General features: G+C 39.5%; 1 long non-coding RNA gene across 2 annotated transcripts; it reads left to right on the top strand.

Moving 5' to 3' along the window:
* The first annotated feature begins 3,121 nt into the window (after nucleotides 1-3,121).
* On the top strand, nucleotides 3,122-11,632 carry LOC125287629. 2 transcript variants are annotated; one of them, XR_007192387.1, is made up of 3 exons: nucleotides 3,122-3,798; nucleotides 9,404-9,494; nucleotides 11,426-11,632. It is a non-coding gene; the product is annotated as an uncharacterized LOC125287629 (long non-coding RNA). The 2 variants fall into 2 exon arrangements; XR_007192388.1 differs by lacking the exon at nucleotides 11,426-11,632 and adding an exon at nucleotides 10,006-10,301.
* Nucleotides 11,633-12,989: the final 1,357 nt, after the last annotated feature.

Genomic DNA, 12,989 nt, shown 5'->3' with positions numbered 1-12,989 from the left:
TTAGGCATGCAGTGAGGGAGCAAAGGCCATCTGTTAGTTGGCTCCACAGAAAGATACAATTGGGTATCATCTGGGTGAGCTGTGGAAGTTTACATTATGCTGACTTATGACGCTTCCCAATGGGAGCATATATAGAGAAAATAGCAGGGGACCAAGGCAGCTCCCCTGGGCCACACCAAAAGGCAAGTCATGTTTTTCAGATACATGATCTCCTAGACTGATATAAAAAATCTCTGCCAGTAATGTAGGTTTGAAACCAGTTTAGAGCATTATCAGAGAGACCCACCCACTTTGCAAGGCGGAATTAGGATGCTATGATCAATGGTGTCAAATGCGCACTCAAATCCAGAAGAATAAGGATTGAGACTTTGTTTGAGTCGGTAGCTAGTCTGAGATCATTGACTATCTTTACTAGAGCCGTTTCTGTGCTGTGATTTGATCTAAAACCTGATTGGAATTTTTCAAGGATACTGTTTTCGTTGAGGAAGGTATTTAACTGATTGCAAACAACTTTTTCAAGTACTTTGCTCAAAAACGATAGATTTGATATAGGCCTGTAGTTGCTCAGATTGGTATGGTCAAGTTTTGACTTTTAAGTAAAGGTTTCACAACAGCGGTTTTAAAAGCAGTTGGAAATATACCTGTTTCTAATGAGGTATTTATTACCTTGAGAGAAAAAAAGGAGCTAAGCCTTCATATACTTTTTTGAGGAATGTAGTAGGGATTGGATCTAAAAACACATGTTGAAGAGCCGGTTTGAGTTATAATTTTACCAAGCTCAGATTGAGTAATAGTGCTAAAGGACCTTAATTTTGGGGGCTGTTTTTGGGTGTACTATCAAACATATTACTTGTGTTACCAATAGCCTCCCTTATAGAAATGACTTTGTTTTGAAGAAGTCTGCAAATTCTTCGCGATCTTAGAGAGGATGCCTGACTGAGTGTGTCAAAAGGTGTTTGATGCAATAGCCTATCAATGGTAGAGAACAACACCCTAGAGTTTCTACTGTTTTCAGCAATTACCTTAGAGAAGTGGTTCCTCCTCTCATTCCGAATAGCTCTATTATAATTTGCAATTTTTTCTTTTTAGAATGGCACGGTGAACCTGTAACTTAGTTTTTCTCCATGTTCTCAGCTTTCCTACATGATCTTTTTAGATCATGGATATTTTCGCTCATCCAAGGTGTCAGTTTGCTACAGGGCCTTTTTTTAGTCTTTTAAGGGTGCCACTCTGTCAAGCAGAGCCTAATTCACGATTAAGAGCCTCTACCATTTGATCAATGGGATGATGTAAAATATCTAAATTTATGGAGTCTATAAGAGCTATGAACTGCTGTTCTGCTCTTAATGTCCAAGAGTCGCATTTGATTGCAATTTCGATGAATTTTTGGAGTATGTAGTACAATATTAAAAGATACACAATGATGATCAGACATATTTATATCATTTACTGATAAGTCTGTGACTTCTATCCCTCTGAAATGACTAGATCGAGGGTGTTGCCAAGGTTGTGGGTGGGTCCTGTAACATGCTGCTTTAGCTCTAAACTGTCCAACACATTAAGGAACTTACTGGCTTTAGCATCAGTTGTCTTATTGACATGAATATTGAAGTCACCATTTACAATTATCCATCATAGCTAGTGATGATGAGCGACATAAGTTCAGAAAACTGGTCGAGAAAGCCAGTCCATAGTTTAGGAGGGCGTATAAGGTTAATAGAAGTACAACTGGGTCAGCCTTCAGAGTGAGGGCAATATACTCAAAGGAAGCTTAATTCACCAAAGTTGACTCGTGTGCAACTATATTTGTTTGAGAGAATGGAGGCAATTCCACCACCTCGCTTTTGCCTTGTCTAATTGAGTGGAAGAAATTATAATTTGGGGACAAGTCTCAACAAGAACAGCTTCGCTGTCTGAAGTCAACCAGGTTTCAACAAGAAACAGAAAATCCAATTTTTTCACTAATAAAATCATTGATTGCAAAGGTTTTGGTAGTAAGTGCACCTATATTTAGTAAACCCATGTTAGCTGAAAATGCCTCTGGCTTTTGAGGAATATGCTGAGGTATGGAAAGAATATTTGTTAGGTTTCTAGTTTTAAATTTGTCTTTCTTTTACTACTATCGCTGGGTAGAAATCAACGCTGGAATAGAACTATAAGCATAAGTCATGCTATTGCATGACACAGCTTGATCTATGGTAGTAGTATTGTATGTTACCCTGCAGAAAACATTCTCAGACCCATCCACATGTATAATGCCATTCGAATCAATACCTGGGGCGGAATCTGTAATATTTTCTACAGAATGTCAATGTCTCAGTGTGGACGCTTATGTTGTCAGAGAGTAGCCTGGCTCCATGTTGGTTTGGGTGGAGACCATCACGCTTCAGCATACTGGGCCTCTCCCAGAACAAGCCCCAGCTTTTTTAGTAAACCATGCTTTACTAAAACCTAGCATAACCTTCACGCATTTGCAGTCGTCTATTATTTAAACTCATTGGCAAAGTGAAACTAACTTCACCAAGGAGTCAGTCAACGACAAGACAGTTACATGCAGTTACTTTCACTATTGACTGACAATGGGTTACCACCGAAAACATAGGCTCAACATTACCCTAATATTAAATGACTGAATAAAACAACATTTATCCTGCAGAGGAGTTGCTTATATCTCGTGACAGTGCGTCTTCAGCTGTGCTCCATACGTGTCTCTCGCCTCTCCCCTAATCACTTTTAACCGCCATTACCAATTTGCAAATGATGGTGAATAACTACTCATTATGAGATCTACAGTATTTCGTAATATCTTTATTCTAATTATGTTTCCCATTGTAATCGTGCAATTTGTAATGCTTTGCATGGACGCGCTTTGGTATCGCTCATGAATGATAGAAGGATGGTGCGTGCACCTGCCAATATGACTGTTGACATGCGCTCTTAAAATAGCATATGAACAACTCGCCATTGACTTCTGACCAGGTTTAGGTGGTGTATGATAGCGATTTTTAGACAACGCTTAGGACCCTCCCTAGGTTGTTAATTGCCACACCCTGGGCTTATGTTTAAAAAAAATAAACGCAAAAAAATACCGAATTCAACTTTTGCTGGGTGAAAAACGAACTTTACGCCATGCGCAGGTGCCCAAAATACAGCCCTATATATCACATTGCACTTTTCTACTTTTTTTGCACTTAGACTGGTTGGACGCAAACTGTATTTTGTTGTCTTTCTACTTGTACTCTGAACAATGACAATAAAGTTGTCTAATCTAATCTAATCTCACAAAGCAGTCAAAATGAAAACAGAGCATTCATTACACACTACATCAAAACACAGTCTTCAGGGCAGCTTATAACTCTATACTCCTAGAGAAATGTATTCTATCAATGTAAATGTAAAGTGTATTTTGTATTACTAAAGAAAAGGAAAAAAGATTTCATAACTCAGTGGATTTACCATTTACTGTAAATTTAGTACAAAATAAGTAAACTACTATTAAGGACACATGGATAGGACATTATAACACCCTCCAACTATGTCCCAGCCCACTGCCAGTAGGACCAATCCTGTGAGGGCCAGTCCTATGAGTATATTCACACATCTCTCATCACTTCATCAGTTCAATCAACAAACTGCTCAAAGTCCTGTCTTACTTGACCGAGTATCCAATTGCCCATCGGGAGACGTCTAGGTATGGTACGGGGCTCGTAGTCATGAGGTGATAATTCAGGAGACAACTCAACTGACACGGGATAGGACAGGATTCGTGTGAGCTTTCTCCACAGCATCTTTAAGAAGGTAAAAAAAAACACATGAGACATATCATTGTTTGTCTTTTGCAGCTGAAGCAATCTAAGTTTAACTTTAAGTTGAGACTTGTGATTATTTGGCAGATTAGCAGCTGCAGTGTACAGTATGTGCAAGGTTCAGCTGGTAAGAGATTAGATTACATTCTTAAACTTCTTAAATGTATACAGTGCTCAGGAAATCAACCTTGTAGGTTTTTTTGTAATCCCAGAGGAAAGGAAAATGTAAAATACTGAGAAGAAAGGACATTTTAAAATGAGATCCTTCCTTTGTTTTAACGTATAATTGAGCTAAATTTTAACATTTCTTTATATTTCTTAATTTCAACTCTTCAAGTTCAAGTTTTTGTCCATCTATTCCTTTACTCCTTATTTCTCCAAAAAAAGCGGGTTGGGAAACACAGGACAGAATTGTAATCTCTAAATAAGACCTGACTTGTTTTTGTGAGACAACAACAAGGCAACATTTCCTCCCATTTCTAGATGGGACAGTGCTGTCACTGGGAGGAGAGGCTAGAGATCTCGCAAACACGCTTTTTGCTTGCTTGTCTTTTTGGCAAATTGGAACAAACTATCATAAATAGTCTAATGGCCAGGATTACACACGGTCTAGTGTGTACATGCAAAGCAGCATCAAACGGTGTATATACAGTTATCACAAGTGTTTGTTTTTGAGATATTGTTGGCGCATTAGTTCTGGTTCCTGCTGTCCTTTAAAAACTGGGGCCGGTTTCCCGATAATGTTCACTCTTAGCGAGCTACGAAGACTCCAAAGGTGACCCTTACCAAAGTTGTTTACCTTTATAGTCTTGGTTCCAGAACTGTCCCTTAAGAGTCTTTTTACTAAAAGTTCCTTATGTTCGACGTACAAGGCAATGTCCACATTGCTAAGGTGCAGCTAAGAGAGTTCCAGACCACTCTTATCAACAGACGACGTGCGAAAGACATTCGTAGCAAAGTACCTTTCCGGAAAAGCGTGAAAATGTTTTCCATGTGTAGCTCCATTAGCAGACATGCTTACGGTACATAAGTTGATAAACCCATAAAAAGTTAAGAGTCATGTTATCAAGTATTTTTCTCAAAAAGCCGGGTAGCTCTGTTAGTTAAAGTCAAGCCATGTGTTAGCAGTGTGTTAGCATGTTAGCTAGCAGTCATGCTTTCGATACATATCTTACTTCAGATAGAGACATAACTCATTTGTTGCATTATATACCATTTAACAAACCACTTAAACAAATATGTGCACTTACATAGATAGAAATGTACTCACCTTTGAATTCCGGTGAGTAATTCGATTTCCAAGACGTGAACTGTGAACATGTGGGCTACACGCTACTACAGATGAATGTAGTCATCCCACCATCACGTCATCACGTCATCACGTTATTGAACGATAATAACATTCGGGCCTTTTCTTATGGTGAATCTCAAATAAAGTATTTTGAGATTTTGTATAGCTGTTGTTTAGTTTAATGTTCTGTTGAGTCTGCATTTGTCATATGTAAGAAATATTGAAACCAAAAATATTTGTTTTTATAAAGCATTTGCTGTTGTGAATACCATAATGTACAGCACAGGAGAGATGTCTCTCTCTCTCACTCACAAACACACACACAGACACACACATCCTTACTCATGCAACCTTGGTTATAAACTGATTGATGATAATGTGCAATGATTGTATCATGCTCTGTGCCTATTCTTTATTGATGTATGATGATGTTATGACTATTGATGCCCCTTATTGGCACTTCTGTTTTTTGCTAAAAATATGTATTTCTTTATGAGATGTTTTCGCAGGATACTTGCTCCCATTCATGGATGGATTTTCCCCTCATTGTTTACATTTTGAGATTACAATAAATGATTAAAAGATTGCTTTTATACCTGTTTTTTGTCAACTTTACCAGGGGTGGCAATCATTCTGGAGGGGACTGTAATTGTGGTAGTTATATCTCTCTGTTAATGCTATGTTGAAGGTGACTAAGGAGGATGCAATGTATTAGAAAATATAAAAAAATAAAAATAACATAGGCCCACATAAGACAAAAACAAACATCCAGGACAAGAACATGTCACTCAAAAATATGATGGGAGGTGGTAGTCTAGTGGATAAGGAGCCCAAGAAGTTGTGGGTTCAATTCCCGGCTTCCACCATTGTGCCCTTGAGCAAGGCCATTAACCCTGAGTTGCTCCGGGGACAATGTAATCTCTTGTCATATAATTGACATATGTAAGTCACTTTGGAAGTGTCTGATAAAATGAATAAATGTAGAGGATGATGTTCACTTATCACAGACGTGAACAACATTTCAAACACTCCCAAAACACATGCACTGAACACTGAAACACTCCCAAAACACATGCACTGAACACTGAAACATGATAGGGGAAGGGGACGGGGATACATTGATTTGTTAACACATTACTGCTTGATTTGTGTACTTGTTGTTGTTATTGATAATAATGCTGTGATTATATTTAAGTTGTAAATGATGAAATAAATGTAAAATTATTAGGGCTGTCAAAATAACTAATTAATTTTGATTAATTAATTTGAGAAAAAATAACTGACTAAAAAAAATTAGTGCAGATTAATCGATTCCGTATGACCTTTGACCCCGAGCCATAATAATTGCCATCATACTCTGATATAACCTAATATGCTGAGGAAATAAATTCAAAAGTGCTTCGGGAAGAAGTTTTGATTTTCACATATACAAGGCATTTCAGGCCACAGATATAACCTAGGGGACACAATGAAAATAAATTAACACTCCCCTTAATGTCAGACAGGTAACCAAGGACCCAATGGTCACTATGAATGACATCCAGAGTTCCTTTGAGAGGATGAGAGAAGTGAAGCGCTATGAATGCTTTCCGTGTGCACTGTAAGAGTTGGTGTTTGCATGTAACTGGTCAATTCACAAAGTTTAACCTATTGGATTTAAGTAATTTAAAATCTAGTTACTTAAGCTTTAGTTTAGTCCAGTGAGAATGCAAGAGTGCTGCTTATTCAGCCCATAGTCCTAGTGCATGATGGGAAGAGATTACCCAGAGACACCCAACTGGAACACTCAAAACTTTGCATGCAATGGCTCGCCTCTAGCGGTAGGAAGCAGACAGTTCTACCACCAGACAGGCGAGAGGGAGATGGACAGACATGCACACACACGAACACATACACAGACACGCGCACACACACACACACGCGTGCGCACACACACACATACACATGCGCACACACACACACATGCACACACACACACACATACACACACACATACACAGACACGCACACATACACGCACGCACACACACACACACAGACACACACACACACACACACACACACACACACACACAAAGACAGATAGATATTCTATATTCATCCCTTAAGGGAGATGCAGCTTAAAGGAAGCTATTGGCTAACTTGTGTAACCCACTGCAAGTGAATTGTGTTTAGCTTGCTTGAGTAACATCACTAGTTATTGCACAGAGAAGTGGAGGTATGTGTCAACTTATAGTATCTAACTCTGGGCTAGATGACAAATCCCTGCTGAAAAAAACAGCCTGACCAGCTTAAGGTGACCAGCTTGTCAGCTTGTTTGACCACCGTATGATGGTTGACCAGCTAGACCAGCAAAACTCTGGCGAAAACATACTTTCAGCTGGTTTACCCAGCTTACAATGGTAAGCATGCATGCATGGTAAGCACCAGCATGACCATCTTGCACCAGCTGTATCCCACAAGACATGCTGGTCACACCAGCATGACCAGCTTCCTCAGATGGTCACGCCAGCATATCCAGCTGGTGGCCCAACCAGCTACACCAGCAAAGACCAGCAAGAGCTGGAAGAAAACCAGCAAAGACCAGCTAAAACCAGCTACCAGCATAAAATTTCAAGTTCAACTAAATTGCTCACAGGGTAGGCCTACACGTCACATAGATATCACACAGCATCGGCCTATCACTTGAGCGAGTGGAATCTAAGCTTTCCAATCATATTAGCGCCAGGTTGCTGTGATAAATGGTTAACGTTGTATGAAATTTAACCATTTTTGCATTATGTGCACCCATTACTCTCGGTGAAATAAATATCTCACAAACTCTTCACTTAAAACATGGCAAACTCTATAGCACAATAAACAGCAGACCTTACCGATTACGAGGAAAGCATGCCATGTATTTTAATGTAAACTATTTGTGTCAGTACTTACATTTTTGTAAATTGCTTAGCCACAGAGTAGCCTACCCCACTACCATGGTTCTTATATCTAGAGAGCAAAATCAGACTGCAGATAGCGGACCGCTTGTGGCACGTAAAATAGCAAAATAGTTTAGGCTACAGCATAAATATTTCCATCCATAGATAAAAATAATCACCTTTTCAAAGTGCACCAAATTGATGCATTAAAATGTTCGAATATACAAAGGTTTCTTTCGGGGGGATCTCCCCCAGGTCTCCCTAAGGATGATACATCAGAGCCGAGGAAACCCCTTGGCCACCAGTCCCCTCTTTAAGTAGATCTCTTTGGTACCCCAATGTTAATTTAACTCTGGGACACCCTACCTGGTGGGCCCAAATATATCTTTCTAAAACTGTTTTTCCATGTCTCGCCTCCATAAATGATTGTTTAAACACAGATATTTGTGCATTTACTTAAAATACATGGAGTTACAGCCTGGTCGGGACAATGTCCCGACAAAGACATACTGTATGCCACTATAGCCTGTTTTGCTTTCCATGTAAACAAGCACACAGTATGAAAGTCTGGGATTGTGGAGAACACTAAATGGTCTACTGAATAAGCATGAAGTCGAACCTTTAAATGAAAAACACTCATTGATAATCGAAAAAATGTAACCACTAATGAAGTTTACTTTTAACCATCAAAACCCGTTTATCGCCTGTAACACAGTGATAAAAGGACATAGCAGGAAGATATTTGGCTGATAGAAGGAGGTTAACATCTATGTTTTGACCAAAGGAAGTCTGTCTATACCCTTTTCAATACACTTTTTTCTCATATAGCCTACCCAAGGCCTGTCATTATAGCCTACACAATACTATTGAACTGTAAATTGTGTGGCTATGGAACAACTTATTGTGCATATTTAAAAGGGGGTAAAATGGACAAAAAGGCCATACCAAGTCTGTACCAAGTCTGTACCAAGTCACTAGGCCTGCCATTGACACACATTGTTGAACTTCAAATTGTGTGGCTCTGAAAACAATAAGTTGTGCATATGTAAAAGGCGGGTGAAATTAAATCCTTATAACATGTACTTTCAGAAAATATATAGATATTCGTACCAAATTCACCTTTGTAGGTACCAGGCCATACTAACTCTGTACGGAATCATGTACTAGGCCTGTCATTGGCACACAATGTTGAACTTCATATTGTTTGGCTGTGAAAATAATAAGTTGTGCATATGTAAAGGGGGGTGAAATGGAATCTTTAAAACATGTACTTTCAGAAAATATATAGATATTCATACCAAAAATTCGCCTTTGTAGGTACCAGGCCATATTATTTATATGCTTTTTTTATATGGATTTTGTAACACACATTTGTGTTTCACCTACAGACTGGGATGGTGCAGGCTCAGATTGGAGCTGGTGACTTCAACCCACAGTCTTCAGAACCACCAGAGTTACCAAGCATAGCTGCTCCTAATGGTACGATGCTATTTCCTATTGCCACTACAGTGACCATATTTTGTCATTCATTTTAGAAAAGCCATGTTGACAGTGCTGTTTAGACTCTATGGGCTAAGCCCTGAATGTTTTTAACTGCTGGCGCCGCCCCTGCTTCTAGCCATCAGTAAGCTCACATCATGCTTGCTTGTCAAGTGCTCACCAGAAATGAACATTGCATGACACTTCTGCGATCCAAGACAGGTTCTCTTCGAGTTGTTTGGTTTTTCAATATTTACTTTAACTAATCAAATAGCAAACATTCTGACTTGCATCCTCATATACACATCTCATTTCCAAATAATAACCTACAGACAAGGACACAAGTTACTCTCCTTCCTAAAGTGAAAGGCACCTTGACTTACACACCACTAATACAATGTAATCATGACATTAAAGGTAGGTGTTAAAAAAGTAAAAAGGTTGACAGTGGGTTATGAAAGTTAATAACTTAATAAGTTACTCAAACTTGTTTCATTTTCTTACTCTCCAGACATTTCCCATTATAGAGCAGCTGGTTCTGTGCAACCAAAGGTATTCCGCAAGATACAGCGTGGAAATAGGAAGAGGCCACTAAATGACTTCTGATACAAAGGCTTCAAATGGTTGTATTCCATACTTAGTGTTTTGCTACACCTTCCATAATTTTTTCGCTTCCGAATTCCCCATCGTCAGTCTTCAAATCAGAATCAGACTTTTCTAACTGGTAGCAAGACAGTGATTCAAAGACCATTCCAAATCAGACCATTGTAAAAATAATTGTTGGGGAAAAAAATTGTGTAAATATGATGTAGTTGTTGCTCACATGCTGTGTGTGTGTGTGTGTGTGTGTGTGTGTGTGCGTGTGCGTGTGTGTGTGTGTGTGTTTGTTTGTTTGTTTGTTTGTTTAAATGTATGCAAACTGGCAGTGAAAGTGGTTTCTCTTATCAACAAAAGGGAAAAGAGTTGAAGTAAAATTTGTCCAATTGATTTGTCCAAGATTTATATTGGCTTTTTAGTTTATTTGAACAAGGTGAGACTGGTGAAATATATGCACCTTACTGCTGTGGTGTAGTCTAGTCTAGATGTAGTGGGTATACTGTGATCAACCCCAAATGTTAATACCTTTCCTGCCTATTTTAAGTGGGTATGCTTAGATGGTGATGCTTTTTAAGTGGGTATACTGCATTTTTGATGGGAGGACCCTTCATGTTGACAGCACCATTTGGAATGTTTTGCTGATTTGGTGTAAGGTTTTGTGATTAGTATGTAGTTTTGCAAAAACAGCCAATAGTTTGCCAATTAGGCAATTAGAAAAAACTGTACGCTTTATGGCCTCTGCAAAGCACCTTAAGACATATTGTTGTTATGGTGTATATAAATACAACATCTTTTATCACACACACACACACACACACACACACACACACACACACCCCATTTAGCTGGTTTGGGTTCATGAAGAAAGAAGTGTGTGGAACACAGATGGACTTGCGGGGTGCAGACCACTCGGAGACCACAGCAGCAGAGCAGAGAGACCTGAGGCCAGAGGAGAGTGTGTATGTGTCTGGTCTCTCGCTCTGTGTGTGTGTGAGTGTGTGTGTGTGTCTGGTCTCTCGCTCTGTGTGTGTGTGTGTGTGTCTGGTCTCTCGCTCTGTGTGTGTGTGTGTGTTTGTGAGTGTGTGTGTGTGTGTGTCTGGTCTCTCGCTCTGTGTGTGTGTGTGTCTGTGAGTGTGTGTGTGTGTATGTGTCTGGTGGTCTCTCTCTCTCTCTCTCTCTCTCTCTCTCTCTCTGTGTATGTGTCTGCATTCTTCATATTTGTGTACCTGTACCATTTTCTTCAAGTGGACATAAATAAATGGCTAAAGTCTGTGTGTCGACCCCAAGCTGATTACTTGAAGACAATAATAACTTTTGCTAAATGTTTTTTACAGAATTTACCCCAGTCTACAGTAGCCTACAAGAAGCTCTCTTCACCTCTGCAGACTTTAGGCCAGTGGTCCCCAAACTACGGACCGCCACCTCATTTTGGGTGGCCCCCCAAAACACGTCCGTGGAATATAGCATCCGGCCCGCATGGGAGTACGACATCGTCAAACTATAACCTCCGCAATTTCCCCCATTCATTCTCTATGGCGAGTCTTAACAGTACACATGTAACATTCTTTTTGTCCACTGGTGGTTGTTTTGGCGCTGTTTTGCGTTTGCCATCGAAAACTGAATAAAATGTAGGCCTACCTGTAAACAATGTTAGCATGGGCGGATTATGAACTTTCGGCCCCCTGGGCCCAGATGTATTAAGGGTCCCCCACTAATTGTCGTATATGTGTGTGTGTTTGTGGGGGGGGGGGCTTGCGGGGTGTTCTCTGGGTCCTCCCCCAGAAAATGTTTAATTTGTTTGATGTGTTTTCCTGTATTCTGGTGCATTTTGGGAATGGCCAATACTAAATTCAATCAGATTCATAGCCTACATCCTATATTGTTAGATAGATAGATAGATAGATAGATAGATAGATACTTTATTGATCCCCAAAGGGAAATTTGTAATATTGAGCCAATTATTCCATGCAAAGGCTTGGGCTTATCAAGTTTATCAATTAATTTTTAATAACTATATAACTTCTATTCAAGTCATATTTCTGGGACTTTCTGGATAATTATTTCTATTTTTTGTTCACTCGTTCAAATGTTCATACAAATTCACAAAGTTCTCATCAGGTGAGTGAAAGTGGTCATTTCAGATGTTTTGTTCAGAGTTCACACATTTTGAATAAAATACACTTTTGGGACTCCCTGCTAATACTTTTGGGATTGCTATTTTTTATTAGTATTATTTCATTTGAGCTACATTTTACACTGATATGCAATATAAACACAGCTAACAATGGTATTAAATTGCAGTAGCCTATGATTAAATGTAATGGAATATTCAACTAAGGTAGACTGCTGTTGTTCACAGCACTAAGCTATTTATGGTTACTAATATACTCCGAGTCTCTGGCCCTCTCTTAGAGCCAGGCATAGTGAGCTGGCCCTCGGAAGAAAAAGTTTGGGGACCACTGCTTTAGGTGCTTCTCAAAATAGAACATTTGGCTCGGGGGCTCCTCTAGTGGCCGTGAGCGGTAGTGTTGTGATTTCAGAGAAGTCAGATGATGTAGGATGCCGCTGCGCCCGACCAGAGAGCGGTGCTACTTCTAGAAGGAAAGCCTCCATGTCCAAGAATCAAAACAAGGACCAGCCCCCGCCCAGATTCCCGACAGACACTCGCGAGTGGAAATGGTTGTTTACCTATGTAAATGAACAGCCTGTTGTTATATCTGATACCGCGCGATGGAACCATTGTTCCTATAGCAAGTGCGCCGTCATTGTGTTAAGAGTGAACAGATTACAATTGAACACAAGAGATTACTGTAGGGCACGAGTGCTTAACTCATCGGATTGTAAACATTTCTCATATCATATATGGATAGATTCATAGGCTACTTAAAAATGACCACA

The sequence above is a fragment of the Alosa alosa genome, chromosome 22, assembly GCF_017589495.1.
Source record: "Alosa alosa isolate M-15738 ecotype Scorff River chromosome 22, AALO_Geno_1.1, whole genome shotgun sequence".
NCBI classification, from domain to species: domain Eukaryota; kingdom Metazoa; phylum Chordata; class Actinopteri; order Clupeiformes; family Clupeidae; genus Alosa; species Alosa alosa.
The sequence above is the reverse complement of the archived record's forward strand: the minus strand, read 5'-3'. Positions and strand labels throughout refer to the sequence as shown.